Here is a 25432-nt window from a genome sequence, read left to right as displayed (position 1 = left end):
TTCAAGATTCTTGAAAAAGTAAATAATTGATAGGGAAAGGGACATTCTTTGATAGTGTTGACTGCATCTTGTATAGGAATGCATGTTTGATGAGTTATGACCAATGTTGGTTGTCTGGTGACAGTTGCCTTTCAGTCATCTATATTCCTAAAAGTGAACCCAATACATTTTTTGGTTTAACAACTGTACGTGGGTAGAATCATTTGCTTGTCATCAATGTCCTATTTGTGGTGAATAGGCATATGCTCATGTCTCTCATGAAAACAAGTCAATATGATTGGTACCCAAACTAAAACAGACAGAACCTTAGTTTGATTTGGGGGGAATCACAACATAACCTCTGACACAGATAATAAGATAAATAACTGAAGGTATGTTGGAACATAGTCAAAGGAATGATGTCCCATGATGAACAATGCCTTGGGGAACTGTAAGAGAGGCTGCAGAAATGTGGAAGAAGACCTTTTACCTCAGGTACATTTTGTTCTCTGGATTGTTCTTGGATATGATTTTCATTCTTCCTATGTTAAACATTTATATGTAACTTATAAGACATGTTTATTCTTTTTGAAGGTCAGAACATAACTGTAGAACCCAGTCTGATCAGAGTACCCTGATTCTGGATATGGCCTTCTGCCTTGCACTTCTGAGTTTATTATCTCAGTTTCACAAGGCACTGTGCTGCCATGGGTCATGCTTTTGACTATATTCTAACAAAGGTAGAGTACCTGTGGATCTAACCATGATACAGTTGCATTTTCCAGTGTATGATGGGTTAATATTGTTCTTTTCTATTGTAGTAGTAGTTGGGTGCCACTTCTATAGGTAATAAGATGTACAATCAAAGGTAAAATATCTATGGATGAAGGATCCTTCTGGGGAGTCTCAGGGTAGCTTGTCTTCTTGATATCCATGAAAGGGATAATAAGTTAAAGAAGATATTACAGACCCAAGAAGTAGCACAAAAGGGCTGGGCTTTCTCCTGTCACTCAAAGGTAAATATGGAAAGATTTAGCAAGATTTCAGAAGAAATAAATAACAGAAAATCAAATAGATTTATGAGTCTCTGGAGGGCTTTAAAGTAGTTCACCAAAGGTGTGAAAGAATTACAGAGCAGTTTATGGAAACAGATTAAGCTTGTCTTAGTCGTGGCCTATACACATTCCTTCCATGCAATAATATATAAATGAAATGGAGAGTGTCTATGGCCACTGCCTCTTCATTAAACACTTCTGGCTACTTAAGCCTGCTGGGATGAGCTTTGCAGTGATTCAGGTACATTTAAGACACGCATACTCTGAAACAAGTACCAATCAAAACATGTGTTGCCTGTGCTGGCTAGTCCTATGTCAAGTTGACAAAAGTTAGAGTCACCTGAAAGGAGATGACCTCAATTGAGAAAAATGCTTCCATAAGACCTGGACATAGAACATTTTTTTATATTATCAATTGATGGGGAGGACCCAGCTCATTCTGGATGGTGCCATGCCTGAACTGGTGGCCCTGGGTTCTGTGAGAAAGCAAACTAAGGTGCTATACTTTGCCTAGGCAGCACAGTAGAGCTGGCCTTGTTGTTGTGAACTTGGGAAAGCTGGCTTCCAGGGACGTAGGTGTGGGGGAATTGGTCCTACTCCTCACTGACCATGGAGCAGTGTGGTTAAGGTAGAGTAGACACAGCTCTTTATAGAAGGCTGGAGAGCCTTGCCCCTCACCTGGGCAGAGCAGATAAGCTGGCCCAGGTAGCACTGATGCAGGATAGCTAGCAAACTGACCAACTCAGCTATTACTTAGGTCCAAAACCAGAGATTTAATTAACCCACCCAAACATCTTCCCATCTGTGAACTGCTGGAGCCCATGAAGGGACCAGTCCTGCACAACTAAACCTGTAGGATCTCCATGACATAGGACAGCAATAGAATAATTACAAGGAGTCCATGAGGATCCAGTATTGATTATGTAGCAGAAGCCTGAGTCCTCAAATCAGTCCAATGATCCATTGCAAGTAAAGCTGTCTGAACAGATAGGTATACCACGTGACACATCACGAGGCATTGTAGCTTCTAAGGTGAGATAGAGTTTTTTTGTGGGTTTTGTTGTTGTTATTCTTGTTGTTTTTATTCAAATTCTTGTATGTTTGTTTTTTATTTTTATTTTTGCTTTTATTTTCTTTCCAAGGGAGGCTGCAAGGCAGAGGGCAAATATGAAGGAAGATAATTTGGACTGCTGTACATGATGTAAAATTTATAAAGAATCAATAAAAAATTTAAAAACAGACAAAAAGAAACAATTCCACTGAGGAAATCATGGAGAGCAAGTCAGTAAGCAACACTCATTCATGGCCTCTGCATCAGTTCCTGCCCCAGACTCCAGTACTTTTTGAGTTCCTGTCCTTATTAACCATGGGGAATTATAAGCCAAATAAACTCAACTGGCTTTGCTTTGTGATCATGGTGTTTCACTGCAACAGTAGAAACCCTAACTAAGACTTACATGTGAAAGTAGTCATTGCTTTGATCAGTTACCAGTTTCCTTTCAGAGATATAAACATAAGTTTACACACAGAAAAATCATTCAAAAGAGTGTCAGGTTGAAAACCCGTAAAAGAAAATTAGACATTGAAGTGACTCTTCTCCAGTCAAATTTATGGATGAGAAAGCAAAACTGTCCCAAAATTTGGTTACAGTTAACTTCACGACTTGCTCTTTGCCAAGGAGCACAGATCAGAAATCAAAATATAGTAATATTTTGTGGATGAAAATATGTTATTCTTATATATTTGGTTGTGAGTCTAGCCTTTAACGGCTGAGCCATCTCTCCAGCCCATGATCAAAAGTAGCGCATGCATTGGCCGGGAATCGAACGCGGGCCTAAAATAAGTTATTCTATGGTGCTGGTTCAACTGGAGGTCAGCATGTAGAAGACTGCAGATCGATCCATGCTTATCACCCTGTACAAAGATTAAATCCAAGTGGATCAAGGACCTCCACATCAAACCAGATACACAAAAAACTGAGAGAAGAAAAAGTGGGGAAGAATCTCGAACACATGGGCACTGGAGAAAATTTCCTGAACAAAACACCAATGGCTTACGCTCTAAGATCAAGAGTTGACAAGTGGGATCTCATAAAACTACTAAGCTTCTGTAAGGCAAAGGACACTGTTGTTAGGACAAAACAACAACCAACAGATTGGGAAAAGATCTTTACCAATTCTGCAACTGATAGAGGGCTTATATCCAAAATATACAAAGAAATCACAAAGTTAGACTGCAGGGAGACAAATAACCCTATTAAAAAATGGGGTTCAGAGCTAAACAAAGAATTTACAGCTGAGGAATGTCGAATGGGTGAGAAGCACCTAAAGAAATGTTCAAATCTTTAGTCATAAGGGAAATGCAAATCAAAACAACCCAGACATTCCACCTCACACCATCAGAATGGCTAAGATCAAAAATTTTGGCGACAGCAGATGCTGGCGAGGATGTGAGAAAGAGGAACACTCATCCATTGTTGGTGGGGTTGCACACTGGTACAACCATTCTGGAAATCAGTCTGGAGGTTCCTCAGAAAATTGGACATTGAACTACCTGAGGGCCCAGCTATACTTCTCTTGGGCATATACCCAAAAGATGCCCCAATATATAAAAAAGACACATGCTCCACTATGTCCATAGCAGCCTTATTTATAATAGCCAGAACCTGGAAAGAATCCAGATGCCCTTCAACAGAGGAATGGATACAGAAAATGTGGTGCATCTACACAATGGAGTACTACTCAGCTATCAAAAACAATGACTTTATGAAATTCATAGGCAAATGGAGGGAACTAGAAAATATCATCCTCAGTGAGGTAACCCAATCACAGAAAAACACACATGGTATGCACTCATTGATAAGTGGATGTTAGCCCAAATGCTCGAATTACCCTAGATGCACAGAAGACATGAAACTCAAGAAGGATGACCAAAATGTGAATGCTTCACTACTTCATTAAAAGGGAAACACGAATACCCTTGGTAGGGGATAGGGAGGCAAAGTTTAGAACACAGGCTGAAGGAACGCCCATTCAGAGCCTGACCCACATGTGACCCATGCATATACAGCCACCAAAGTAGATAAGATGGATGAAGAAAAGAAGTGCAGGCTGACAGGAACCGGATGTAGATCTCTCCTGAGAGACACAGCCGGAATACAACAAATACATAGGCGAATGCCAGCAGCAATCCACTGAACTGAGAACGGGACACGCGTTGAAGAAATCAGAGAAAGAGCTGAAAGAGCTGAAGGGGCTTGAGACCCCATATGAACAACAATGCCAACCAACCAGAGCTTCCAGGGACTAAGCCACTACCCAAAGACTATACCTGGACTGACCCTGGGCTCCAACTGCATAGATAGCAATGAATAGCCTAGTAAGGACACTAGTGGAAGGGGAAGCCCTTGGTCCTGCCAAGGCTGGACCCTCAGTGAGCGGGATTCTTGGAGGGGAGGGCGGTAATGGGGGTAGGATGAGGAACACCAATATAGAAGGGGAGGGAGAGGGGTTAGAGTGATGTTGGCCTGGAAACTGAGAAAGGGAATAACATTTGAAATGTAAATAAGAAATACCCAATATAATAAAGATGGGGAAAAAAAGAAAAAAATTAAGAAAATTTAAAATCCAAAAAAGTATGTTATTCTATCCTTTATTATGAAAAAGTTATAATTTTAAAAACAAAAACCATATACCACAATTAAACATATCTAAAACATTTGTTGTTATGAATCATTTTATTCATTATGATTTGTTATGCAGAAATAGATGGGTAAAACAATCTTTAAAACTTATAAATAATTTAAGAAAAAATAAAAGGTCCAAGAATTTTCTTTGATTTTTTTGTGATTCATTACTAATATTCTGTGCAAAAAATAGCATTATTGTTCTATGCATGAGCTGTGACTCCAGATCAGGAATGGAGAAATCACAGGATTCTCCAAAGTGCAATGAAAAAATACTCACTTCATTGCTATAAATAAGATTTAGGTTTTTGCAATATTTAATTTACTTTTAAAAACTTTTTGTATAGTAGAAAACATTTGATTAATAGTATCAAGTTTTCAGACTTCCAGTCTACTCCAACAGCAGCAATCCCCAGAGCAGTGGGTGTGACACCCAACCCACAGTTTTGCCTGCTTTCCAAGAGCCTGGATCTATATGACACACACAGATAAGGAACCCACCCATCTACCCAAAACACTTTGCCACCAGAGACCCCAACAAGCTTAGCAGCTTTGGGCTCTGCCATGAAGATTGGACTTCCATCTTCCTTCCAGTCCACACCTGAACCAGCGGAATTCACAGAACAGGAAAGATGATGCTCCTCTCCATGGCTCTGCCAGCATCCCAAGAGGCCTCTAACGTAACACACAGGAGGGCTGCTCAAACCGAAGACACACAGCCTTACCTGATTTCCAGGTAGCCTGTTCCAACAAGGAATTTTCAGGCCAACCAATACCAGAGACAACCAGAAGGGCCAAAACCATGACTGTGACAATAAATCTCATTTCCTGAAGATAACAGAGGTGCTTAAAGAGGATATAAATAATTCCCTTAAATACAGGAAAGCAAAATAAAACAGGTAGAAGCCCTGAAAGAGGAAACAAATAAGTGCCTTAAGTAAGCCCAGGAAAATACAGTCAAATGGATAAAGGAAATGAATAACTGTGACCTAAAAGTAGAAATACAAGCATTAAAGAAAACACAAATGGATGTAAACCTGGAGTGAGAAAACCTAGGAAAAAGGACAAGAATTAAAGATTCAAGCATCACCAATAGAATACAAGAGATAGATGAGGGAATCTCAGGGGAAAAAGATATCATACAAGAAATAGATTCATTGAACAAAGAAAATGCCAAATGTTCCTAAATCTAAGCAATGAAGAAATGTGGGACACCTTAAAAAGACCAAACATAAGAATAATAAGAATAGAAGAAGGTGAAGATTCCCAGTTCAAGGGGCCAGAAAATATCTTCAACAAAATCACAGAAGAAATCTTCCCTAACCTAAAAAAGAGATGTCTATAAACATAGAAAAAGCTGGTAGAACACCAAATAGATTGGAAAAGAAAATCTCATCACATAACAATCAAAACACTGCATAGACAGAACAAAGAAAGAATATTAAGGGAAAAAGGCCAAGTAACATATAAATGAAGATCTATAAGAATGACACCCTTCTTCTCAAAAGAGACCCTAAAAGCCAGAAGAGGCAGGACAGAAGTCTTGCAAACCCTAAAGGGTTCACAGATGTCAGTCCAGACTATTAAACTCATCAAAATTCTCAATAGCCATAGATGAGAAAAATCAAAATATTTCATGACAAACCAAATTTAAACAATATCTTTCTGTGAATCCAGCCCTACAGAGGATACTAAAGGGAATACTCCAACAAAAGTAGGATAACTCCACCCAAGGAAACATAAGAAGTTAATCATCTCACAGCAAACCCAAAAAGAAGAGACCTAGAATCACACACACACACACACACACACACACACACACACACACACACACACACAGAGAGAGAGAGAGAGAGAGAGAGGTGGGGGGATTTCAGGATTTCACTTCCAACAATAAAATAACAGGAACTAGCAATCACTGGTCAGTAATATCTCTCAATATCAATGGATTCAATGAAAAGATGTGGGCTAAGAGTCTGGATACATAGACAGTATCTATCATTCTGCTCCATACAAGAAACACACTTCAGCAGCAAAGATAGACAGCAGCTTAGAGTAAAGAGCTGGAAAACATTTTCTAAGTAAACAGATCCCCCAAAAAAGAGGAGTAGAAATTCTAATATCTAATAAAATAGACTTCAATCAAAAGTTATCAAAAGAGATGGGGAAGAACACTTCATATTCATCAAAAGAAAAATCAACAAAGATGATGTCTCGATTTTGAATATCTGAGCCCCAAATGCAAGGGCACCTGCATTTGTAAAAGAAACTAAAGCTCAAAACACACATTTCACCCCACACTGTAATATTGGGAGACTTCAACACACCCCACTCTCACCAATGGACAGGTCATTGAAACAGAAACTAAACAGAGAAACAATAAAACTAACAGAAGTGGATTTAACCAAATGGATTTAAACGATATCTACAGAACTCTTTTACCGAAAAAAACAAGAGAATAAACATTCTTTTCAGCACCTCTGGAAACCTTACTCAAAATTGACTATGTATAATCACAAAACAGACATCAAAAAATACAAGAAAATTGAAATAACCCCTTGCAGTCCATCAGATTTCTGTGAACTGGTACTGAACTTCAAAAAACAACAGAAATTACAGAAACGCCACAAACTCATGGAAACTAAACAACTGTCTACTCACTAATAATTTAATCAGGGAAGAAATAAAAAATAAATAAATTAAAGACTCCCTAGAATTCAGTGAAAGTAAAGACACAATATACCCAAACTTATGGGACACAATGAAAACAGTGCTAAAAGGAAATTTCATAGCACTAAGTGCCTTCATAAAGAAAGTGGAAAAATCGCATACCTTAACAGCACACCTGAAAACTCTAGAACAAAAGGAAGTAAACACACCTAAGAGGAGTTGATGGCAGGAAATAGTCAAACTCTGGGCTGAAATCAACCAGTTAGATACAAAGAGAACAATACAAAGAATCAACAAAATCAAGAGCTGGTTCTTTGAGAAAATAAAAAAGATAGATAAACCTTTAGCTAAACTAACTAAAAGACACAGAAACAGTATTCACATTAACAAAATCAGACATAAAAAAGCGAGCTATAACAACAGAAACTGAGGAAATAAAAAAAATCATTAGATCTTACTTCAAAAGCCTAAGCTCCACAAAAATGGAATATCTGAACAAAATCGATAAATTTCTAGACATATACCATAAAACAAAGTTAAATCAAGATCTTGTAAACTACCTTAACAGTCCCGTAACCCTAAGGAAGTATAAGCAGTCATTAAAAGTCTCCCAACCCAAAAAAGGCCCAGGTTGTAGTACAGAATTCTACCATACTACAAAGCACAGCTAATACCAATACTCCTCAAATTATTTCACAAAATAGAAACAGAAGGAATACTATATAAATCATTCTATGAAGGCACAGTCACCTTGATTCCTAAACTATACAAAGACTCAACAAAGAAAGAGAACTTCAGGCCAATTTCACTTATGAACATAGATGCAAAAATTCTTGGGGAATGTCAGGGCAGGGAGGCAGGAAGGGGTGGATGGGTGGGTGGGAGAAACACCCTCATAGAAGCAGGGGGAGGTGGGATGGGATAGGGTGTTTATGGACAGGAAACCAGGAAAGGGGATAACATTTGAAATGTAAATAAAAAAATCAAATAGACGAAAGAAAGAAAAAGAAAGAAAGAAGGAAAGAAAGAAAGAAAGAAAGAAAGAAAGAAAGAAAGAAAGAAAGAAAAAAGAAAGAAGGAAGGAAGGAAGGAAGGAAGGAAAGAAAGAAAGAAAGAAAGAAAGAAAGAAAGAAAGAAAGAAAGAAAGAAAGAAAGAATTCTCAATAAAATTCAGTGAGGTAAATAAGACCCAGAAGGACATTTCTGGTATGTATTCTCTAATAAGCTGATATTAGCTTAAAAAAAAAAGTCTAGAATACCCATAATACAATCCACGTAATTCAAAAAGTTTAACAAGTCAAAGGGTTCAAGTGAGAATGCTTCAGTCCCACTCCGGAGGTAGAAGAAAGCAATCAGAGAACAGGGACTGAGTGATCTAGGTGGGAAAGGGAACAGGGAGGGAAGAGTGGAACATGATCCCCTCTTGGGTGGGGGACACAAGACTGAAGCCCTGAAGGCCAGCAGAAAGAATGCAAGCAGGCAACCTCTGGAGGTAGGAGGTGGGGTAGGGGACCCTCCAGAATGTGCCTGAGGTCTGGGAGGTGGGAAACTCTCAGGAGTGAAAGGGAGGGACCTTAGATAAAATGCCCTACAGTGGGGAGAGGGAACTTGTAGAGCCCACCTCCAGTAGAAAGACAGGGCATCAAGTGAGGGATGGGGTTGCCATTCCACAGCCAAAAATTCTGACCCATAATTATAACTGTCTGAAAAAATTGCAGGTCCAAAAATGGAGAAGAACCTGGGGAAAAGGAGGTTCAGCAACAGGCCCAAAATGGAATCCAGCTCAAGGGGAGACATAAATAACTCCCTTAACAAAATACTGGACAACACAGGTAAACAAGTAGAAGCACTTAAAGAGGAAACACAAAAATTCCTTACAGAATTAAAGGAAAAAACAACCAAACAGGTGAAGGAATTGAACAAATCTGTAAAGGGTCTAAAAATGGAAATAGAAACAATAACATGAAAACTACAGAGGCAAATGCTAGCAGCGAACCATTGAACTGAGAATAGGGTCCCCATTTGAGGAGTTAGAGAAACGAATGAAGGAGCTAAAGGAGCATGCAAACTTATAAGAACAACAATACCAACCAACCAGAACTCCCAGGGACTAAACCACTACCCAAAGAGTACACACGGACAGACCCATGGCTCCAGCTGCATATGTAGTAGAGGATGGCTTTGTTGGGCACCAATGGGAGGAAAATCCCTTGGTCTTGCCAAGGCTGGACGCCCAGTGTAAGGGAATGTCAAGGCGAGTGGGGGGGGTAGTTGGGGAGTAGAAGCAGGAACACTCTCATAGAAGAAGAGGGAGGAGGGATGGGATAGGGGACTTATGGTGGGTAAACCAGTAAAGGGAATGACATTTGAAATGTAAATAAAAAATATCCAATAAAAAAGGAAATGTGAAAGAGAAAAAATAACTTAAAATTATCACTGATACCTGTCAATAAAATTTTTGAAATATTCTATTAAAATATAAAGATGTTATATAAAAGAGAAAATTATATATGTTGATGTTTATTTACCATAACAAATGAGAAATTATAAAATATTCTTACTAGGTATTGACATATAACACAATAGATTAATTTCTATAACTATTTTAACCTATTTTCCTTTTATACTCAAAGTATATTTTTTACTTCTTTGTCTTGATTCATTATTATTTGTTTTGAAGAAACAAGATAACTTATTTTAATATTAAATCGAACACCAGATTAATTCACTGTTGGCATAAAAATTCTAATCATTCTACAAGAAAGAAAAAATACAATTGAAAAATATTGTACATCAATTAAATTTTATGTGTTCATAATAATTGGATTCATAATCCTAATTCTTGGCACTTGCTGAGTATGGCCAGGGCTAAGTAATGGGCATTTTTCTAGTGGGTTTGGAAGATTATGTACTCTTACAATAATCCCACCAGTAAGATGACTTAATTATTTTCCTATTATAGATGAAAAAATGGAATTAAAAGAAATTATCTAATTCTGACTAATGTAAAACAATTGGCATGTGGGCAATCCAGGGTATTCCCTTGAAAGGAAACCACAGCTGAATAATTAACTAGACAGACTAGAGATGGATCGATGGGCACTGACATCCCCAAGACAGCTCTATGTTGACACCTTAAGTAGCATGAAGAATTTCATTGATATTTTAGGGACCTTAATTGAGACATATTTTGGGAGCATAATTCCAGGATTCATGGCTTCAACATCCAACAATAACCAAAACATGAAACAGAGTTGGAGTATTATTAAAAATAAGAAGAAAGGCATCAAGATAAAGAAGCAAAACACACCCGAGAACATGAAAGTGGGTTTCACCAAGTAGAGTTTACTAAAAGATATTTTACAGAGGCGGATGCTCACAGCCAACCACTGGACTGACAGGGTCCTCAATGAGAAAGGACCGAAGTAGCTGAAGGGGTCTGTAACCCCATTTAAAGAACAATATCAACCAACCAGACACCCCAGAACTCCCAGGGACTAAACCACCAACCAAAGAGTACACATAGAACAACCGGTGGCCCCAGCCTCATGTATAGCAGAGGATGGCCTTGTAGGGCATCAATGGGAGGAGAGGCCCTTGGTCCTGTGAAGTCTTAGTGCACCAGTGAGGGGAATGCCAGGATTGGGAGGAGGAAGGAAGAGAGTGGGTAGGTGAGAGGGAGAACACTCTCATAGAAGCAGGGGGAGGGCAGATGGGATAGGGGGTTTCAGGAGGGGAAATCAGGGAATAGTATAACATTTGAAATGTAAATAAAGAAAATATCCGCTCTTCCTATTGCTCTTGTTCTCTCTTGCTCCTCCCTCTTTCCCCTTTGTCTCTTGCCATTCCCCTCCCCACTTCTCTCCTCATGCTCATGGCTGGCCTCTACTCCTCTCTTCTACTCTACTCTCTCGTCACTCTCCCTTGTCTCATGTCCTCTCATTAAACCTCTCTGTGTGGAAAGAAAGAAAGAAAGAAAGAAAGAAAGAAAGAAAGAAAGAAAGAAAGAAAGAAAGAAAGAAGGAAGGAAGGAAGGAAGGAAGGAAGGAAGGAAGGAAGGAAGGAAAGAAAGAAAGAAAGAAAGAAAGAAAGAAAGAAAGAAAGAAAGAAAGAAAGGACGGAAGAAAATATCCAACAAAAGAGAAGAAAAAATAGATCTTAAACACAAGGTATAAGGGTAGGAAAGTACTCACGAAATGTAATTCATGCCCAAGTATTTATCTCTTCATGGCAATATCACAATTAATTGTTTTAGCATTAGTTGCAAATCTCCAAATGTTGGTAAGAAACGTTTGTGTGCTCTTCACCCTCATTTAATAACTAAGATTATAGCGTAGTTCTGGAGATACTTTGGATGGCATTAAAATCTGTTAAGGTAAAACCAAATACCATTAGAATTGTACAGAGGATGTCTGGTAATATTTCTAGAAAATTCCTGGTTTTCAGGAGAGAAGGAAGAAAAACCACGCATTAAGTAGTTGTTAACTATGCTGAAATTCTTGATTCTCACTTGTAAAGAGGCTTTAACCAAACTCTATCCTGACGGCCTCCTTCCTCCTTGATTTCCCTGTAACTTTCAAAGCCTGACTATCATTATAGGTGGTCAGATCAGAGGGAAATGGTATAATGTGTCTGTACTAAGACATCAATGGTCATGGAAACTACTTAGAATTATGAAAGAGTAAAACTATAGTTATTCTATTCAGCAGCCTAAAATGAGCAATTATACATGGTTCAAATATTCTGCCAATCATTGTATGTCTATAATCATTACATTATGTAAATTCTCCACACTTTAAGAATGATCATCACTGCTAATATGCAGGATTCATGACATTACCACCTGGGAAAGTCTGGATAAGGAATCTTACTTGAAGCTCTGATCTATACAAGGCATCATGTTTTATTCTGCATATCGTTATTGTTAGTTTTTATCTTTGTTTAACATTGTGATGTGTATATGCTGATAAACATTGTGCTAAATTAAAATTCTATTCCTCAGGCACTGACAACTATAAGAATAAAGATTACAGAAGGGGAGAGATATCTCAGTGCTCTTGTATTTAGCTGCTACAGGAGTGTTTATTCTTTACCTTGAGTTTTATAGCACTTATCTGAGCACTTAGCATATATTATGATTTATAAGAATGTTTAGTGGCTTGTGGTTAATTCAAAATTATATAAGGATTATAAAAGATATATACACATGGCTCGGTGGGTATGAGATCTACTGCTTTTTCAGGGACCTAAGTTCCTAGCACTCACATCAGTGACTCATGAATGAAACTTAGTTCTAGAATGCACGTGTTCTAAATTCACACAGACACACACACACACACACACACACACACACACACATAAAATAAATTACAACCCTTAGTATCGTTTTCTACATTTATCTTACATTTCATTGCATCTTCACAAAGATCTCCTCTGTACCATGAACTTCTTTCATAGTAGTAGAGTTATATGGAAGATTCCCATGACTCCTGTACCCACCAGTTCTCTCTATACCTTTCAGAGCATTACTCAAATGATTACTATTATTTCAAATAATCTTCCTAAGATCTACCTCTCAAAGCTACCAGCTCTTTAAAACTTCGCTTGGATTCTATTGGGCCATGGACAACTTGTCAATGACATAACACCCACAAGGATTTGGAGAATAACTCATGACTTATGTAAATTTAGCTAAGAAAGATAAATGTGAATGAAAATATGGCATCTATATTATAAAGGCTAAATATTATAAAGCCTCTACAAATTTATTTTCTACAGATTCTCTCAGTATCATTCTATTTCCAAAAATTATTATATATAAGATTGACCAGCATTCACTTAGAATATAATAAAGCTGAGAAGACTGAAACAAATAATAGAAACTTACAGGAATTAAAAATTAGGAAGACAGAGGTATTTAGAGTTGAGCAGAGATAAAAGTTTCTTAAGAGTGAATAACGTAGGAATTCCAAGTTTTTCATTAACTGATTATTTGTTGTCCATCCCCATCACAGTTTCCTCTCCCTCCTCTCTTCCCAGTCCCTCCATCTCAACTCACCTCACTTGATGTGCCCCTCCCTTTCTCCTCAGAGAAGGGGAGGCCTACTATGGATATCGACCTACCTTTCTATATCAAGTTTCAGTAAGAGGATGCACATCTTCTCCTATTGAAGCTAGACTAGTCAGTCCAATTAGGGAAAAGGGACTGTAAGGCAAGCAGCATAGTCATAGACAGCCCCTGCTCTAGTTGTTAGGAGTCCCACATGAAGACCAAGTTGCATATCTGTTACATATGGGTAGGGGATGTAGGTCCATTCCATGTATGCTATTTGGATCAGTCTCCGTGAGTCCCTGTGGGCCAAGGTTAGTTTTCTCTGTCGGTTTTCTTGTGCTGTCCTTGACCTCTGGCTACTTCAACCCTTTCTCCTCTTCCACAATATTCCCCATGTTCCACCTATGGTTTGGCTGTAGGTCTCTACTGTTTCCAGTAGCTTCTGGGGTAAGCTTCTCAGAAGACAGTTATGCTGGGCTCCTGTCTGCAAGAATAACAGAATATCATTAATAGAGTCAGGGGTTGGCTCTCTCTCTCTCTCGTGGGCTGAGTCTCAAATTCGGCCAGTACTTGGTTAGCCATTTCCTCAATTTCTGCTCCATCTTTATCCCTGCACATCTTGAAGGCAGAACGAATTGTGGGTCAAAAGTTTCATAGCTGAGTTGATGTCCCCATCACCCCATTAGAAGGCTTGCCTGGTTATAGGAGGCAGCCAGTTCAAGTTCCATATCCCCTGTTGCTAGGAGTCTTAGCAACACCACATAGATTCCTGGAAGGTTCCCTTGTTCTGAGTTTATAGGTCATCCCAGAGATGCCCTCTCCTATTTTCAGAAAATCCAATTTTTATGTTTTCATTTTGTTTAGGTATGTCCATCCAAATTCTTATTGAATATGGATTCATCTGCTATTGTTATTGAAATTCCTCTAGCCATTTAATTTGTTAGTTTCTCGAAGTAAGTTATTTGCAAGGATTTGAAAGAGAAATAACTGTGGTGAACAGCATTAAGGAAGAGAGAAAAGAAAAATCACAGCCAATAGTAGGAAACTTTCAACTAACTAAATTGTACATAAGGTGAGAAAGAAATTAACTTTAAAGAAGAACAAACCTACTTGAAGGCAGCACTATCCTAAGAAATCAGAGGAGATGCAACTGACAATGGTCTTCCAATTTGAGCTTGGAAAGAGTAGGGAAAAGTAGAGAAGTATCTAATAATTACAATGAAACCAGATGTTCAAGTCCACCTTTAGAACTAGGACACACAACAATATACTTGGGGCAGATACTCCAACAAACAAAACTGCAATAAGGAGGGTTTTTGTTTGTTTGTTTTGTTTGTTATTGCCAGAGAATAAGCTCCAGAGCTCTAGTTCTCTTTTGCAGATACATGAGGGGAAAGAGTGTCAGCAGAGGAAAACTTGGTTTTGTAAGATTTTGGAAGGTTGCTTTCTAAAATAAGGTTTACACATCTTGACTTTCAGTTAGTCAGATCAGAAGTTGCAAGCCTCTGGACCTATTGACACTTGTTGCTTAACAGCAGGATTAAGTTAAGGATTAATTGTTGGGGCTTCTTTCTTTCTCAGAAGCCTAGCCTCACATTTGTCAAATGAGGTAGAGATTTGGAGCAAAAAGCAGAGCCAGGAGAAGAGAGACATGCTAGGTGAAGGAAAAACTTTTACACAAACAAATATTCATAAACACATGTACATACATATATCCATTTATGCACACACAGTTATACACCTTCATACATTCGTACTGGGTTTAGCTACTTATATTTACACACACACACATGAATCCAAACTTACATGTACATATGGAATAAAACCCCAAGGGACAGTGCAGAAGAACTCACCTATTGTGGATGAAAAATGAAGTCCAATTTTTATTGCATAGAGAAAAATAAAAGATCCTTCCTTTTTATTGCTAAATGAATTAAACCCATGTCTGTAAGGAAAAAGCCTTGTCCTCTTTAGTAAGATTAAGTGAGTCTTGATATTAAGACATGTATCATCCCATGGTAAGGAAATAATTGCCAGCTTTTTCTGCTTTCCCTATGACTTCTTGGTCTCATCTCTCTCTCACGCTTTGTTATATTTTACTATACCTTAATTTCTAATTCTCTTTCTACATTCTGCATTCTGCTCTCAGCTTCTGCCCTAATGATACCACTCCTAGTATTTAGTACCTTTTTTAGAAGAATAGATCATATTTTATAAGCATCATTTTTAAAATATAGTTCACTAAAAGTTCAAACAAAAATTCAAATCATAAATTGAATAAGAAGTTCACAACAGAGATGTTTACATGTGTTTACATTAAGACTTGTTATTTAGCTAGATATTCATTATCTGTCACTAGCTCCATAGGTTCATTGAGAGTTTAAAACTACAATTTTCATGTCTAAATTAGCATTGAAGTTTTGTATGGATAAACCCTATCAATATTTTATCTTCTATCCTTGCACCTACAATAAATCATTCCTTTTTATGACCTTTGGCTACTTGTTTTACAGCTTTGAGAAATGTATTCTATGTTGTAAATGCCTGCTTTCTATCTCAGAAGCAATTAACTCATGACACATGAATCCTGGCAGAGTACTGATTGCTATTTTCATATCAAAGAGGACATTAATAACAGTCCTATTATAAAGAACTTAATATTTATTAGTATAATTTTAGGAATTCTTATAAAATTATCATTAGTAATTAAGAAATCATCTGTCTATATAGCATTACTACAAGGGAATAAGTGATGGAGTGGGGAAGCTAGCAGATGGGGGCCAGAGAAGAGAGACATTTGAAATGTAAATAAATAAAATAATAAAAGAAAAATAAATACTTTTTAAAAGGAAGGGGAAGACAGTACATCTTCATTGATCTGCAGAAATCTGCCCAATAGAGTCGGCTAATGCCCAGGGATTATAATATTAATTTTAAAAGGACAGAAAAGGCATATCAGCTACAGAAATTAATCCTGAGATTTGTCCCTTGGGCCCTGCCTCCAAAGACTCATTCATTTTAGTTCCATGATGAAACATCTCAGGAAGATCACCTGCTAGCCGTTAGCCTTTCCTAGATGGCTCTTGACATTTTATAACTATGTAACACATTCTAAAAGCAAATAAATCAGAAATGGCTACTCAATGATATCTTCCATGTAAGGAAAGTGTGTGTGTGTGTGTGTGTGTGTGTGTGTGTGTGTGTGTGTGTGTGTGTGTGTGTTTCATTGTTGGTTATAGTTTAACTTTGTTGAATGGAAAAGAAAATAAAACATTTCTCAAAAGAGTCGGGAGGGATATGCACCTATCTTGTGGAGTGAAGAATTACAAAGGTATGGTTGAGAAGTGTGGAGTGGTCTCTGGAGAAACAAACTAGAAGCAGATGCAGTTCCCAGAGTTTTAAGACCCCCTAAGTTATGAATTACTTAACATAGTGATAAGTTAGTAATTATATTTCACACAAGCAAGGTTTTCATCCTCCATTCTAACTTATAATTGGTATAGTGGTGGCCATAAGACTTTATTGCATGATGTTTGTGAGCAACAACTAATACAAGTAATGCAGTAAAGATGAGCATTATTCACACATCATCTGGAAATTCATATTGTTAAATAATCCCTTGCCTCATGTAACCATCTCTGTTTCATGTTCCTATTTATTCCTTTAAACCACTTAAGGACCTCCCATCTGGCCACATACTTATTCCCTAACCTCCACTGCTATTCCAACTGAAACATGCAAATCTGAGAGTACAAAGATAATATCTATAACAGAGAAAAACATGACATTTGTCTTTCTGGGTTTACATCATATCACTCAGAATGAATGGTCCCACCTCTACCCATTTATCAGTAAATTTCATAATATTTTTTCTTAACATCTGGAAAATATTCTGTTGTGTAAATATACCATATTTTTAAGCATTGGAGGGTAGGATAGAGGAGGGATTATGGGAAAGTATAAGCTAACATTAAAGACCTTTTAAAAAGTCCTGTGAAAACCTACTCTCATACATGCTTCCTAATTTATATATATATATATATATATATATATATATATATATATATACATACATACATATAAAAGCAGAGACTAAATGGAAGCATCCTATAAAAGGGAGAGAATGACTACACTAGACATTACAAACTAACAAGTAAAACGATTAGTGTCAGGAATGGGTTATTTCCTCAGTAGTTATTAGCCAGTGAGATTTGACTAAAAATTACAGACTAGTTCAAGTGTTCTTGATTATATTCCAGAATTTTACAGCAAAGCCTTATTGCTGAAGACACCACAGAATTGAGTCATAGACCAAAGGGGAATCAAGCTTGTATTTACATGTAACCTTCCCTATACTGTTTAACTTTCATAGTATTGGAGGGCGCTTTAAAGCTACTGAAAGAGAAAGCAGATCACCAATCTTAGATAACTATAGGCTTGTGAGCTACACTAGTGATTGGCCTGGCAAGACTTGACCAAGGATATATAGTGGCCTGAATGTTAAAGTAATACATTTACCAGACATTTTTTGATTGGATTTAATGCCTATTCTACAAAATGGAACCATTTTCAGGGTCCTAAACTTGTGATTGTGCGGCCTGTGAGCTCTAGGAGAACTACCACTAGTGTTGTGATAAATGGGATAGTAGTAAACTGAGTGGTAATAACTTACCATTATACTCATAGGCTAGTGAACCTTCCAACTTTGATCAGTGTCTTCATTCTGAAATAGGTGGCAGTTAACACACAGACCTACAACTGGTAAAGGTGCAGAGAATATAATACAGAATAATTGTTAACCTTATAGGACATCTGCATTACCTCTGTTTCCCCAAAGCTTGGAAATTATTTGAAAGAGGGGAGCAAAAAGATTGCAAAAACCAGGGATGGTGGATGACTTTATTGAACACAGTTGTACAGATGACGGCGTGTGCAAGAGGTACTCAAATACAACCAGACAAAAGCCATTCATGGAGATGGGATGTGGGCACCAAGGCCAGCCCCAAATAAAATGCTTTGAGCAACTCATCATAGCTGCTGGAAGATGGAGAATCAGTTGTCTTTAAGAGAATTGCTCCTGTGAAGTCAATTCTGTTCCAGTGGGAGACTGCCTATCCAGGAATATACGTGAAACACAATTTGGACTTGATGGGTTAAAGAATAAAGAAAGCAGACACAAAATTGGGCAGGTAAGGAGGAGGATGAATATGAAGATGCTGGGGAAAGGGGTGAACATGATTAAAATACATGACACAGGATAACTAGTAAACATTATGAAACAATAATTTATAAACTGTACTGAGTGGGTAGAAAAACACAAGGGAGATTCATAGTGGGAAGAAAAGAAAATATTACCAGGAAAGGTGGGAATTTTGCTTCAGCATTGAAATCAAAAGCTGTTCAAGCTATATCACTGTGTTAGCAAATTCATCCCCTTTTGAGGACTTGTGTATCTGTTATCTTTCTCCCTTTATCATAAACAACTTTGCTTAAAGAACAAATGCTCTGCTGAACACTGACACAGTTGCCGTGAGCAGCTTCATAATGTGGTTTTTATGCCACATTTGCAGAGGGTAACGTTTTCACAGTCTTAAATTTATAATGTTCAAAACTGTTATTTTTATATTTATCTGTTGTCACAGAAAATAAAGCTGGTTAAGGCTGTAATCAATAAGGTATAGGTGTCTGACCCATAATGAATTAAGCCAGTTTTCAGGTTGAAAGCTTCTTAGCCCAACAGTACAAATCACTATACACTATTATATTTTTGAGAATATGGGTTTAGGATCTATACAAGTAAAGGGTATTTGTTCAATACAGATCCTCACCTTAAAGTGCATTTAATAAAGAGATGCTGCATTAGGTAATCACCCAGAATTCAATTCAGAGAAACATTAACTGAACATTTGAAAATAGTTTCTTTATGCAGTGGACAAGATAATACAAAGGAGAAAGATTTGTTTTCTGCCCTGAAATTCCATATTTCACAAAAGCAATGAGGATTCCTGCATAAATAAAAATCAAGTCAATAGATTACAAGAATGGACTGAAATTTTTCTCGCAACAATGAAGGTAGAGTAGAGGACATTGTTTCTATAACCTGGACAAAGATCATGTGTAGTCTAGTTGAAAAAGAAGAGGGCTCCATAAAGCTTCTAAAGAAAATTGGTATATGTTTGAAGAATACATTTTCTAAGTAGTTATCTTTTTTTTTCCTAAATCATGACTGTTCTGTACCTGATATTTATCTCACTGGAATAAAAATCATCGATTTTCACAAAACCCAAACTGTTTTGCAGTTATAAAATAGTTAAACTATTATTACCTCATTAATACTACATTGTCACCAACATTAAGGCACCAGGAAGATGGCGAAAGCCATGTTAATTATGATAACCTTGACCTTGGGGAGGGAACAAGAGCAGGATACTGGAAGCAGAGAATGCAAAGCAACAGATAATTAACTATCACAGTTGACTCTCTGTCCTGACCACACTCCTGAGCAGTAGCTTGGCACTGTCCAGTTACCTCTGTATCAGAGGACCTTGGATGTTGAGCATCATCTTCTGGGTACCATGGCTCTATGTAAAAACTATAGCCTATATGTGATTTCCTGTCATCACTGTTGCAACTGTTATTTGTTCCATTTTAATACCTCCATCTACAGCCCTTGAATACCTCAAACTTGGGGTCCCCCTGCCTTGGCTTCCTAAGTGCTATACAAATAAATGTGTGTTCCTATGAGGTTTTAAACACAAAAACAGACAGAGATTATCACCTATATCTCAAAGCATTTGGGTCACCTCAAAGAAGAACACTGATTGGAATAGGGTAGATAGGATATATATATATATATATATATATATATATATATATATATATATATATATATATATATGCACCAAATCATAAACAGAGTTTCCAAAGTCAAATTCATTCTCAACGATGAAATTACTCATAGCCATGAATAAATACACAAAAAATAAGCCCAAACCAGAGCAGATAACAAAGAATGAAAAACACATCAAATTAAATATAGTTGGTATATTGTAGATATAATCGATATAATTGCTAATCGATATAACATACGTAGATGATTGATTTCAAATCCTTCTCACATAACTACTTCTAGGAGGAAATATAGTGCTTGAGGGAGGTGATCAACTTGCAGATGGTCAAGGGCTTTTTCTGGGTAGTAACACAGTCAATTACTAAATGGTAACCAGAAATTGAAATAAAGCTTCCCAGCCTGTACAATCTGTCCTAGAGAATATCTTTGATATTCAGAATATTAAGACTAATATGCAGAAAGAAATTCAGTCATGGTAATGATAAAAGGAAGATAGTTTTAAAGGGGCAAGGAAAAATGCAAAAAAAAATACCAAAAAGTAGAACAATTGATAACTAAACCACCAACTAAAGAATACACATGGGGAACCCATGGCTCCAGCTAGATATGTAGCAGAGGATGGCCTTAGCGGGAATCCATGGGAGGGGAGGTCCTTGGTCCTGTGGAGGCTCAATGACCCCGGGTAGGGGAATGCTAGGGTGCTCAGGCAGGAGTGGGTGGGCATGTGGGGGAAGACCCCCAGAGGCAGGGGAAGGGCCGGAGAGGGACTATGGGGGGCTTGTGGAGGGGAAACTGGGAAGGAAGATAACATTTGAACTGTAAATGAATACAATAACTAATAAAAAATGAAAAATAAAAATAGTGAACGTCACAAAACCTTATTTCATTGAGTCGTCACAGATATCTTCTAACAGTTGAAGAAATCATCCTAGTGTTGAAACTGAATAATAAATACAGCACCTTAAAAATACGTGACTGCTAAGACAAACAAAAGCGTGAGGGAGCCAACACACCTTGACCTCCAACTCCTCAGCTTCCCTGCCTCTGGGAGAGAAGACCCAACTGATCGTGATCGGGCAGCACAAGGGAGGCAGCAGCCGCACACAGAAGCACTAAATAATGGATATCATCAGGAGCCCTGCTAGAGCCCGGGAAACTGCAGCGGCGAGTTTTCAGGAACCTTAAGGGTCTGTGGCAAGCAGGAGGAAGCTAGAGGAGAAATTGGTAATAAATCTTTCAGTACTCTGAACTGGGATACCTGATAAGAACTTCACCCATTTTCGCGGAAGAGTATTATTTCTCTTGCCAAAATATTCTCCTCCTATTCAATGCATTAATAAACCAGGTCCAATCTGAGAAAAGAGACCGATAGGATTCCATTTAAAAACTTTTGCCTGTTTAACTCTAGCTTGTGAATCAGCACACATTAATCGACAGAACTTTTTTTTGGTGGGGGAAGGGAGTTTTCAGAACACTTTGCAAATGGTTGAACGGAGAGCTGTTATTGATTATAAGCATCCCTTACGTGAATGGAGCAGTGCTGAGGTGGCGTTCCTGTCTACAACAGGATGCAGTTCGCGGTGCTACGGTTCCATCTCCCATCAAGCCTTCAGCTCACTGTGCCTGTGCCGCTGTTATCTGCACATGCTGACACGTGTAATCTAGCGTTCTCACTTTGCCACAGCTGGAGCAACTGCTTGACAATTTGATGACGGTTTCCTGTCAGCTCACTCACAGAGAATTTCTGCAAGCTTTCAGCCATTGTGAAATATTTTGATTTCTAAATGATAGTGATCCACGAGCCCAAATACATATCTACCGGATATTGACGTTCGATCACCGATTAAGATTTGCATAAAGAAAGGATCTTGAGTGGTTTTTGAATAGATATGTATCTTGTACGTGTTAGATAGGAAGGTTGGGCTAAAGGATCTACGGGGGGGTGGGGGGCATAGGCTATGACAAAAGAGTCACGTGCTCGATAGCTTGGTGGAGATAATTGAATTACTGCTCTACTTGTCTAATATATGATACTCGTGCATGGTGGTCACTCAGAAACACTCTTCTGCATTCCAAAAGCTAAAGGTTCTTGGGAACATGTGGGAATCTTACAGGAAATGGGAGTGAATGATGAACTTTCATCATTTGGAAGACTAGTTATCTCTGATTTATGCATCACACGTGTGTATATAAATGATCCATCCTCAATCGCTAAAGGTCATTTCTACATGTGAGGCTTTTTGCTCTTTCCTATAACATGGAATGAGGCTTTTTCAGTGTATGAGTATGCTTGGCCCTTTTTGCCCTCTAATAGAGATGTGAAATAGGATTTGTGTTGAATTATTGACCTTACCCCAGGAAATGAGAATGTGCCAAGAAAGAACTCCACATTCTTTTTTGTTGCTGCAAAAATCAGTCATTCAAATAGTTAGTCCCAGCATTTTAGGCCCGTCTACATAATGGTAGTTCTCTCACAGAATAATAGAAAACCGAAATTATTTCCACAAATGAACAAGATAAAAATGAGTATAAGATCTGACTGAAAAATCATGAACTTATAAATGGAGGGAAATGTTCTAAAATGAAAACCTATTACTATAGCCCTGGAGCTAAAGGTAATTTATAGGTAGGCCAGTAAAGCATGTGTACCTCAGTAACATGATCAATCATTTTACCTGGAGTCTAGCCACTAAGCAGTGCAGTACTCTAGCATGACTCTAGAAACTTTTTCAAGCTGCTGTTAGTCAAATAGCGTTTAATGACTTTGACATCGAGATAATGTCCAGCACTATATAAATCTGTGCCACAGCCTGTGTCTCTTCTTCTTCAAGACTCACTGTACCCGCAGGCATGCTGACATTATTTATATTTTAATGAAGGAAACAAATGGTCACACCTAGCCTTGGAAATCATAAGGTGCTGGTCACTGAAATGCACTATCAACAACTTTATAAACAACTTCACAATTTGCACACAGTGAAATCATAATTTTTCATTAAAGACTCTTGAACTTTTAAAACCACAACCTCACAGGAACCAGAATGTAAAGAACAGGGCACTAAGCTCACCTTTCCTTGCTACTCCATTCCACGTGTCCTTTGAGTCATCCCTCGTCAACAATTGTATTCCCATAGTCTTGTCTTTCCCAAAATGGCACACGAACAGAATTGGCCAGTAGATAGACTGTGCATTCGAGATACCTACCTACGGTACTGCAAACTTATCTAAGTGCACATTGAATTCTTAAAATCATGTTATGCTATTCTCAAAAGTGGCATCACTTTCACATTCCTGCAAACAGGGTGCAGGAGTTTGGTCGTTTGTTGTTATTTAATTTTCACCCTTAATTTATTTTTTTCTCTCTCATACAATACATTCTGACCTCAGTTTCACCTCTCTCCCCTCGTCTCTTCCTCAGAATCATGACTCCTCCATTTCCCTTCAGTAAAGAACACTCCTCCCAGTGATACCATCCCAACACAGCATAACAGAATACAAAAAAAAAAAAACACAAAAAAAATAATCAAGCCAAACCAAATAAAAGCAAAACAAAACAAAACAAAAACAAAAACACCAACCTAGGTACAAATCCTCTTATCAGTAAGAAAAAGGGCCCCAAGGGCAGATGGAAAAGTTAGAGAGAACTCCACTTCCACTGTTCAGCGTCCTATACAAACACCAAGCTAATCGATATAACATACGCAGAGGACCTAGCACAGACCCATGCATGCTCTCTGACTGCTACTTTAGTCTCTGTGAGCTTCTGTAAGTCCTGCTTACTTATTTGATTCTGTGAGCCATGTTCTACTGGCTATATTTGAACTCTTTGGCTACTACAGTCCTTCCTCCCCATCTTTTGCCAGGCTTCCCTGAGCTCTAGGTGGAGGAACCCAATGAAGATCTCCAATTTTAGCGCCCTCTCCCTCTCCCTCTCCCTCTCCCTCTCCCTCTCCCTCTCCCTCTCCCTCTCCCTCTCCCTCTCCCTCTCCCTCTCCCTCTCCCTCTCCCTCTCCCTCTCCCTCTCCCTCTCCCTCTACCTCTACCTCTACCTCTACCCCTCCCTCCCCTCTCCTTCCTCTCCCCCCTCTCTCCCCCTCTCATCCTCTCCCTCTTTCACTGTGGGTCTTTGAATCAGTGCAGTAATTTTAATGTCTCCATTTCTTATAGAACTTGAAACCATTAGTTTGGTGGGTTTTTTAAAAAGCTTCTCATAGTGAACTTTGAGGTATTGAAAATGTTATGCCTCTTGTCAACTGCTTACAATTTGGTTCAGTGTCTGTTCAAACCCTTTGCTCACTTGAAAACTTGTGTTGATGGTTATGAAAGTTTTTAACATAAGTTGCATGCCAGGCCTCTCTCTTTATGAAACTGAAATAATTTCAATCAGTTCATTGTAGTACTTTTAATAGTACTAGGCATAGAATAAAAGTCTCTATTTCAATAAAAATTTACTTATCAATCTTTTTCATTTATACATCATATCTTTAGTTTAAAAGCTGAGAAATCTCTGCTTAGGCCAATGTCAAAATTTTTCCATCTAAAGGGTAATCATAACATAATTTCAAATACATTTAATATTGATGCAAGTTTAGTGAAATTGGACACTAACAATAGGAGACAACTTATTTAAAAATTAAGAAGAATACTAAAAACCTCCAGTATTGTACATATTTATGAATTTGAGAATCATGATCTACTCTATAAATTATATAACAAATCATACCAATGTGATAGCCATTTATTGATTAATTTATCAAGAATTTATGGATAGCTCTGCTATGCTCCAATTACTCTGTTTAATGGTTAAAATGTGTTTATTCCTGGAAGAGAGAGATTAGAAGGGTGAGAAACAACAGGAATCTTTGTTCCCATTTGTGCAGTGCCTACCCGGGCAGCATCTGTCTGATGTCATTACTTTGGAACTATGGAGTGTATGGCAGGATCCCAATCTCCAATGGAAAGTTTGCATGATAACCAGATGTTTATTTCTCAAAATAACAGAAGCTACCTCTTTTCCTTCCTGTGTCAAGCAGCTGGGTGTATGGAGGGAAAAACTCTGTTTTCTACCCTTGCAAATGTGAAGTCTGTTCAGTGATTAGAGGTTCTAATTACAGAAGGACACAAACTCAAGAGTTTAGCAA

The 25432-nt window shown here is 38.0% G+C and overlaps 1 long non-coding RNA gene across 2 annotated transcripts in view; it reads right to left on the bottom strand.

Annotated features, from left to right (window-relative positions):
- Positions 1-25432, bottom strand: part of LOC108350092 (uncharacterized) — a 74192-nt gene that overhangs the window by 29116 nt on the left and 19644 nt on the right. The window contains exons 2-3 of one of the 2 annotated variants that reach the window (XR_010064010.1): positions 13513-13925; positions 11583-11756 (exon numbers count right to left, since the gene is read on the bottom strand). This is a non-coding gene — a long non-coding RNA (uncharacterized LOC108350092). Of the gene's footprint in view, positions 1-11582; positions 11757-13512; positions 14228-25432 lie in introns of those variants that run through there. The other variant, XR_001836877.3, reaches the window with a different exon arrangement.

Source organism: Rattus norvegicus, chromosome 2, assembly GCF_036323735.1.
Source record: "Rattus norvegicus strain BN/NHsdMcwi chromosome 2, GRCr8, whole genome shotgun sequence".
NCBI lineage: Eukaryota > Metazoa > Chordata > Mammalia > Rodentia > Muridae > Rattus > Rattus norvegicus.
The sequence above is the reverse complement of the archived record's forward strand: the minus strand, read 5'-3'. Positions and strand labels throughout refer to the sequence as shown.